Source organism: Oncorhynchus mykiss, chromosome 6 (assembly GCF_013265735.2).
Source record: "Oncorhynchus mykiss isolate Arlee chromosome 6, USDA_OmykA_1.1, whole genome shotgun sequence".
NCBI classification, from domain to species: domain Eukaryota; kingdom Metazoa; phylum Chordata; class Actinopteri; order Salmoniformes; family Salmonidae; genus Oncorhynchus; species Oncorhynchus mykiss.
The window spans coordinates 20,583,430-20,591,784 of NC_048570.1; the positions used below are offsets into that span (position 1 = coordinate 20,583,430).

At 40.7% G+C, this 8,355-nt stretch overlaps 1 pseudogene; it reads right to left on the minus strand.

The window, feature by feature from the left end:
- Positions 1-732: 732 nt before the first annotated feature.
- Positions 733-8,159, minus strand: LOC110525433 (annotated as a pseudogene).
- Between the last annotated feature and the right edge of the window lie 196 nt (positions 8,160-8,355).

Consider the following 8,355-nt stretch of genomic DNA (forward strand, 5'->3'; position numbering starts at 1 on the left):
CCCAAACTGTTTCCACACAGTTGGAAGCACAGAATCATATAGAATGTCATTGCATGCTGTAGTGTTAAGATTTCCCTTCACTGGAACTAAGGGGCATTGCTCAAACCATGAAAAACAGCCCTTCCACCACCAAACTTCACAGTTGGCACTATGCATTTGGGCAGGTAGCGTACTCCTGGCATCTGCCAAAATCAGATTAGTCTGTCAGACTGCCAGATGAGGCATCACTCTAGAGAATGCGTATCCACTGCTCCAGAGTCCAATGGCGTCAAGCTTTACATCACTTCAGCTGACACTTGGCATTGCTCATGGTGATCTAAGGCTTGCTTTCATGAAGCTCCAGAGGAACAGTTCTTGTGCTTACGTTGCTTCCAGAGGCAGTTTGGAACTCTGGAGTGAGTGTTGCAACCGAGGACAGACGATCTTTTCAGCATTCGGCGGTCCTGTTCTGTGAGCTTGTAGGACCAACCACATTGTGGCTGAGCCGTTGATGCTCCTAGACATTTCCACTTCACAATAGCAGCACTTACAGTTGACTGGGGCAGCTCTGGAGATTATGGAGATTGCATGGCTGTGTGCACAATTTTAGACACCTGTCAGCAACAGGTGTGGCTGTAATAGCCAAATACACTAATTTGAAGGGGTGTTCGCATACTTTTGTATATATTGTGTATGATTAATTCGTTAAACAAAATTAACAATAATAGGGAATACACAACAGGTTTAAAAATACTCTTTTTTTTAGGGTTATTGGTTCATTTCTAACAATATGTTGATATACAGTAACATAAGATGGCCTATTCACAAAGCATGATACAACTTTCTTAATTTTATGTACATTGTTATTTGTTTAAATATAAATATTTTGCACATGTACTGAATCTCAATAGACAACAATCACCATCATTCTCTAACACAATCACATTTACATACAAGTCACCATTCATAGAATACAGTATCATCCTGCATATAATCTTACAAACACATTACAATAACATGGTGTATAGGACACTTTTACATGAATATTATTCTATAAAACAAGTTTTGCACAAATGTACCAATATGTTGGGTATTTCCCATTGATTTAAACAGTCAGTGCACAGGTTTGACATCCTAGGAAGAAAGTCATTACACCATTGTGCTTAATGTCACCTGGAATGTGTCACATTTGGACATAGATTGACACCAGCAACATCTTTAAAAAGGCTTTCAAAGATCTTATTGCCAGTCAGCTGCCAAGATATTGCAATTTAAATCTCACTCAGATCTAAAATCATAACAAAAGTTTAAAAACAGTACATGGACTAACACAGGCACTTGATAGGGCCTGTTGTTCACTATTTCCAGTATGTAGCAGAGGTGGTTTGTTGGACTACGCTCCCGTGATCAGTAACCTAGCTTTAGACAGGAAGACTTATGTCCACACCGAGGCTTTAGTGGAGAGGGCTATCCAGGCTCGCAGGCAACCCGAGTTTGATACCAGTCTGTCACACATACAGTATGCCAAGTGAAATAAACTATTTTGTCCTGAACCATGACTACAAGGAAGGGGAAACAGTACATTTAGGGAAAGTTACATTTAGCACCCTGGTTACACATAATCTCAATCACAAGTTTGAGCTCATCAAAAAAGAGGGAGTATCATTTTCTGCCCTGGTTGCGAAACTCTACGGGGAAGAAGGCTCCCTTTTCGTCGCTGCCAGGAGAGCTGCACGGGCTGTCCTCTTCACAGCTCATGTCCTCACAGGAATCCTCACTAAATATACACAGGGGAGAACACATGTCATCATTACTGTCTTCAAGCCACTGTTCCACTGATCTAATGTTATGTTTCTCTTCTTCCCTGAAACATCACAGCATTGCTGTACAATGTAGAAGTAATGTGGTGCATTATGTTACAGGTCAATAACGAGCCTTTATATACACACACAGTAGCTCTAGTGATATGAAATATTATTATACAGTAAAGTGCATTAAAGGGGCTGTTTGTTTACCTCTCACTTTCACCCCAGCTCCCCTCTGGAATGGTCGGCAGTTCAGGGACACTGAAGTTATTAGCGTGCAAATTTTGGGCAGTTCGTCTGGACACGATCCACAACAGTTTTTTGTTGTCTGGTTTGTTACATTCACTTGAGCGGTACTCAGTCATGCATTTGGCCACAAGTCCCCTCCAGTAGAGTAACTCACTGTCAACAATCTGTGAAAGAAATAAGAAACAGCAATTGGAAAAATACTCACTGATGACATAATGCAAAAAGTTATCAATTAAGAAACAAAGCACTCACCTTTCTGATGTAAGTGATACGATGACAGCATGGTATAAGTGTAAAAAGGTTAAGGCTGTGACGGCTTTGAGCTCCAAATTGAGTTTTCCAGAGATTATCTTCTCCATGCGGCTGAGGTCAGAAACAGTGAACTTGCTTTGGCTGATGCGGATGAGTTCATGGGTGGGTGAGATGTTACACTCATCCTCAACCATTTTGGCAGCAATATGGAGGCAGGAGACTCCAATGCAAGGCAGATGCTTAGGTTGGACCTGTGAACATACCATTATAGTGATACATAAGTCAGCATAAATGGGCTACTTCTGCTAAATTCTATTATATACTGAACAAAAATATAAACGCAACATATAAAGTCCCATGTTTCAGGAGCTGAAATAGTTTTCCATACTCACAAAAAGCTTATTTCACTCAGATTTGGTGCACAAATTTGTTTGCATCCCTGTTAGTGAGCATTTATCTTTTGCCAAGATAATCCATCCATCTGACAGTTATGGCATATCAAGAAGCTGATCAAACACCATGATAATTCCACAGGTGTACCTTGTGTGGGGACAATGAAAGGCCACTCTAAAATGTTTAGTTTTGTTACTCAACACAAAGGGAGCGTGAAATTATTTAACCTTTATTTACTCATCTCATATGTATATACTGTACTCGATACCATCTACTGTATCTTGCCTATGCTGCTCTGTACCATCACTCATTCATATATCCTTATGTACATATTCTTTATCCCCTTACACTGTGTACAAGACAGTAGTTTTGGAATTGTTAGTTAGATTACTTATTATTACTGCATTGTCGGAACTAGAAGCACAAGCATTTCTCTACACTCGCATTAACATCTGCTAACCATGTGTATGTGACAAATAAAATTTGATTTGATTTGATAATTAGGCAAGTCAGTTAAGAACAAATTATTATTTTACAATAAACGGCCTTACCCGGCCAAACCCTCCCCTAACCAAGATGACGCTGGGCCAATTGTGTGCTGCCCTATGGGACTCTCGATCATAGCCGGTTGTGATAAAGCCCAGGAACAAACCAGGATCTGTAGTGATGCCTCTAGCACTGAGATGCAGTGCCTTAGACCACTGCGCCACCTGGGAGCCCCCCAGACTGAGCATGCTGATTGCAGGAATGTCCACCAGAGCTGTTGCCAGATAATTGAATGTTATTTTTCTACCACAAGCCATCTCTAACGTCGTTTTGGAGAATTTGGCAGTACGTCCAAATAGCCTCACAACCGCAGACCACATGTATGGCGTTGTGTGAGCGACCAGGTTTGCTGATGTAAATGCAAATGCTCACCTTCGATGGCCACTCGCACTCGATGGCCACTCGCACAAGTGTGCTATTCACGGATGAATCCCGGTTTCAACTGTACCGGGCAGATGGCGTCGTGTGGGTGAGCGGTTTGCGGATGTCAACGTTGTGAACAGAGTGCCCCATGGTGGCGGCGGGGTATGGTATGGGTAGGCATAAGCTATGGACAACAAACACAATTGCATTTTATGGATGGCAATTTGAATTCACAGAGATACATGACGAGATCTTGAGCCCATTGTTGTGCCATTCATTCGCCGCCATCACCTCCTGTTTCAGAATTATAATGCATGACCCCATGTCGCAAGGATCTGTACACAATTCATGGAATCTGAAAATGTCCCAGTTCTTCCATGGCCTGCAAACTCACCAGAGATGTCACACATTAAGCATGTTTGGGATGCTCTGGATTGACATGTACAACAGTATGTTCCAGTTCCCGTCAATATCCAGCAACTTCACACAGCCATTGAAGAGGAATGGGACAACATTCCACAGGCCACAATTAACAGACTGATCAACTCTATGCGAAGGAGATGTGTCGAGCTGCATGAGGCAAATGGTGGTCACAGCAGATACTGACTGGTTTTCTGATCCACACCACTACTTTTTTAAAATATATTTTAAAAAAGTTTTAAAGTATCTGTGACCAACATATCTGTATTCCCAGTCATGTGAAATCCATAGAAAATACAGTGCCTTGCGAAAGTATTCGGCCCCCTTGAACTCTGCGACCTTTTGCCATATTTCAGGCTTCAAACATAAAGATATAAAACTGTATTTTTTTGTGAAGAATCAACAACAAGTGGGACACAATCATGAAGTGGAATGACATTTATTGGATATTTCAAACTTTTTTAACAAATCAAAAACTGAAAAATTGGGCGTGCAAAATTATTCAGCCCCCTTAAGTTAATACTTTGTAGCGCCACCTTTTGCTGCGATTACAGCTGTAAGTCGCTTGGGGTATGTCTCTATCAGTTTTGCACATCGAGAGACTGACATTTTTTCCCATTCCTCCTTGCAAAACAGCTCGAGCTCAGTGAGGTTGGATGGAGAGCATTTGTGAACAGCAGTTTTCAGTTCTTTCCACAGATTCTCGATTGGATTCAGGTCTGGACTTTGACTTGGCCATTCTAACACCTGGATATGTTTATTTTTGAAGCATTCCATTGTAGATTTTGCTTTATGTTTTGGATCATTGTCTTGTTGGAAGACAAATCTCTGTCCCAGTCTCAGGTCTTTTGCAGACTCCATCAGGTTTTCTTCCAGAATGGTCCTGTATTTGGCTCCATCCATCTTCCCATCAATTTTAACCATCTTCCCTGTCCCTGCTGAAGAAAAGCAGGCCCAAACCATGATGCTGCCACCACCATGTTTGACAGTGGGTATGGTGTGTTCAGGGTGATGAGCTGTGTTGCTTTTACGCCAAACATAACGTTTTGCATTGTTGCCAAAAAGTTCAATTTTGGTTTCATCTGACCAGAGCACCTTCTTCCACATGTTTGGTGTGTCTCCCAGGTGGCTTGTGGCAAACTTTAAACAACACTTTTTATGGATATCTTTAAGAAATGGCTTTCTTCTTGCCACTCTTCCATAAAGGCCAGATTTGTGCAATATACGACTGATTGTTGTCCTATGGACAGAGTCTCCCACCTCAACTGTAGATCTCTGCAGTTCATCCAGAGTGATCATGGGCCTCTTGGCTGCATCTCTGATCAGTCTTCTCCTTGTATGAGCTGAAAGTTTAGAGGGACGGCCAGGTCTTGGTAGATTTGCAGTGGTCTGATACTCCTTCCATTTCAATATTATCGCTTGCACAGTGCTCCTTGGGATGTTTAAAGCTTGGGAAATCTTTTTGTATCCAAATCCGGCTGTAAACTTCTTCACAACAGTATCTCGGACCTGCCTGGTGTGTTCCTTGTTCTTCATGATGCTCTCTGCGCTTTTAACGGACCTCTGAGACTATCACAGTGCAGGTGCATTTATACGGAGACTTGATTACACACAGGTGGATTGTATATCCTCATTAGTCATTTAGGTCAACATTGGATCATTCAGAGATCCTCACTGAACTTCTGGAGAGAGTTTGCTGCACTGAAAGTAAAGGGGCTGAATAATTTTGCACGCCCAATTTTTCAGTTTTTGATTTGTTAAAAAAGTTTGAAATATCCAATAAATGTCGTTATGTTTGTCTTTATGTTTGAAGCCTGAAATGTGGCAAAAGGTTGCAAAGTTCAAGGGGGCCGAATACTTTCGCAAATAAGTTGCCTAATTTATTTATTTTAATTGACTGCTTTCCGTAACTCAGTAAAATATTTGAAATTGTTGCATATTGCGTTTATATTTTTGTTCAGTAAAATTAAACAAAGTAAAGTGCACGCAAATTGACATAAGTTAAACAACAAATACAGGTATTAAACAATAAACAAAATGCATACAAAACGCTAATTCCGTAGAATATCCAGAATTACCATATCTCAACACAACAAGCATATCTTTAAGTCGATGTCCGCGCCCCCACTGAAATATTAATTAGCATAATACAAAATTCCCAATAAAAATCTGTCAGTTTAAGATAGAGATATAGATATGGTTTTTTGCATTGGATGCGTCTCAATCCACCGCATCCACCGATGTCGCACTTCCACCTCGGTGAAAAGTGACAGGGCTAGAGCAGTGTTTGTTAGACCATGAGACATCCCGAAAATCCGTCATCTCACAAAATCGTCTGTAGCGTCCAAGCGGTTTGGCGACTCCCACCACTGTCTTGGGACACGTCTGAAGTCGGTACAGCCGATCTGCCAACTTCTGTCTGTAGCGTCCAAACAGTTTGGGCTACACACTAATATGACCCCTCTGTGGAAAGGTGAGACTCTCATACATGTTTTGCTCTATGACACCCAAAGGCCTCACAAGACTCGTCTGAAGGTCCCCCGGTACTAGTTGAAAAAAATGAATGGAAGTATATATGGAGACTGTTTAGAGCCAAAAATAAGGGGTTAAATACATGTATAAATTTAATTAAAAATCATGATCTTTCTTATATCTCCTTTTGACTTTTTTGGGGGGACTATCTGTTGTTCCATGTTGAATCTGTTATGGGTGAATAGCAGTAAGGTAATAACAAATAATACTTCAAGGGGTCTTACAATTCTAAATCAAATAGCTAAAAATGGTCCTTGGTATGACCTTCTTAAAACAATTCCATATAGCTTACTAGAACACCCCCCCAAGCTTAGACAGGGCTTAGCCTGTAATAGGTTAAAATACACACCTTCATAATGGCTAAGAACCTATCCAGTAGATTGACAGCCAGAACAAATGTCTGGGTGCTGAAACCAAAGAAACTGGTCAGGCTCCACAAGTCTTCAACTTTGGCATTTCTGCATTTTGCAGAGACTCCATTGTGATTCTGAAAATGAATGGTAAATAACAAAACTTCAAAATAGCACATCAAGAAACTGAAAGGTAAGTACAGTGAGTATATGTAACTGGGTCAGCGATACCTACCTCTGCTGCAGACTCCATTATATTCAGGCCAGTTTCCCTAGGTAAAAAGTATGATTCTTGAGAAATGTTTGACTTCAGCTCTTTGACAAGCCAACATGTTTCATTGTCAAGGTATTGAAGATCCCGCATCCTGAAAAAACACGTGATTAGCTAGATCCGAAAGAAATAACTAAAATGTTTCCCATCCCAGGCAATAAATGTAGACTGTCTTTACCCCACCCACAGGGTGTCAAGTATCAACGGTCAGCCACCAATATTATGCACATCACCCCGCTAGATAGCTATGACATAACAATATATGCCCAATACAGTCAACTTAAACACAAAAATGCTAGCATTTTCAATCATTTACATTACTTCTTATATAAAGTGTCCAGGAAAATATTCGATAGTAGAATGGATGGACGGAACCTTGTTGAAAAGCAACCAGTCTATTCTAATGCTTTACTTGAAGGGAGGTGTTTTAAGTTATCTACGTGAGAAATCGATATGGGTCACGTAGGTTAGTTAGCTATTAAGCTCATATTTGTAGCCGTATGTGGAAAATGATTTCTGACGCAATTATTCACATGAATCATATAAACTATCCCATGTATCTCAAATGACATGCAAAGAGTAAGTAACGTTATATAGCTACAGTAGTTACCATCTGCAAAACACAGGGTCAACAAGCTAGTACCAGCTAATTAACGTTAGTTAACAAGACAGAGACATGTCTTACTTTGCCAAACGCTTGAAACAATACGATTTTATGAAAATATAGCAACTCAGTATTCAAATTTCCATTTCGTTTACAACAAAGTGTAATCGATTAGTTAGCTACAACGTAAATTAACAAGATAGTTCCTAAATTGTCATCTGATGTTGGTGTTGATAATTTCCATCTGAAATGCGGTAGGATCGAACGGTCGTTGTCTCAACAAACTGCGAGACTACAACATCCATCAGCACCAGTGGATGACGACACGTTGTAGGCTAAAGATGGATAGGGTTTGCGTCATATGCTGCATTCAAAACAACTGGGTACTCGGGAAAATACGTAATGGACGTCAGGAATCTTCAGGTCGAGAAAGAGGTCCGAGTTGGAAGTCCGTTCAAATCGATTGTTCCCAGTCGGAGCTAGTTTTTTTCCGAGTTCCCAGATATTTTGAACGCACTAAAGTTGGACGTTGAAGATTTCCGAATTACCATGACGTGTTCAAAACAACTAGGTTCTTGGGAATCTCCGACT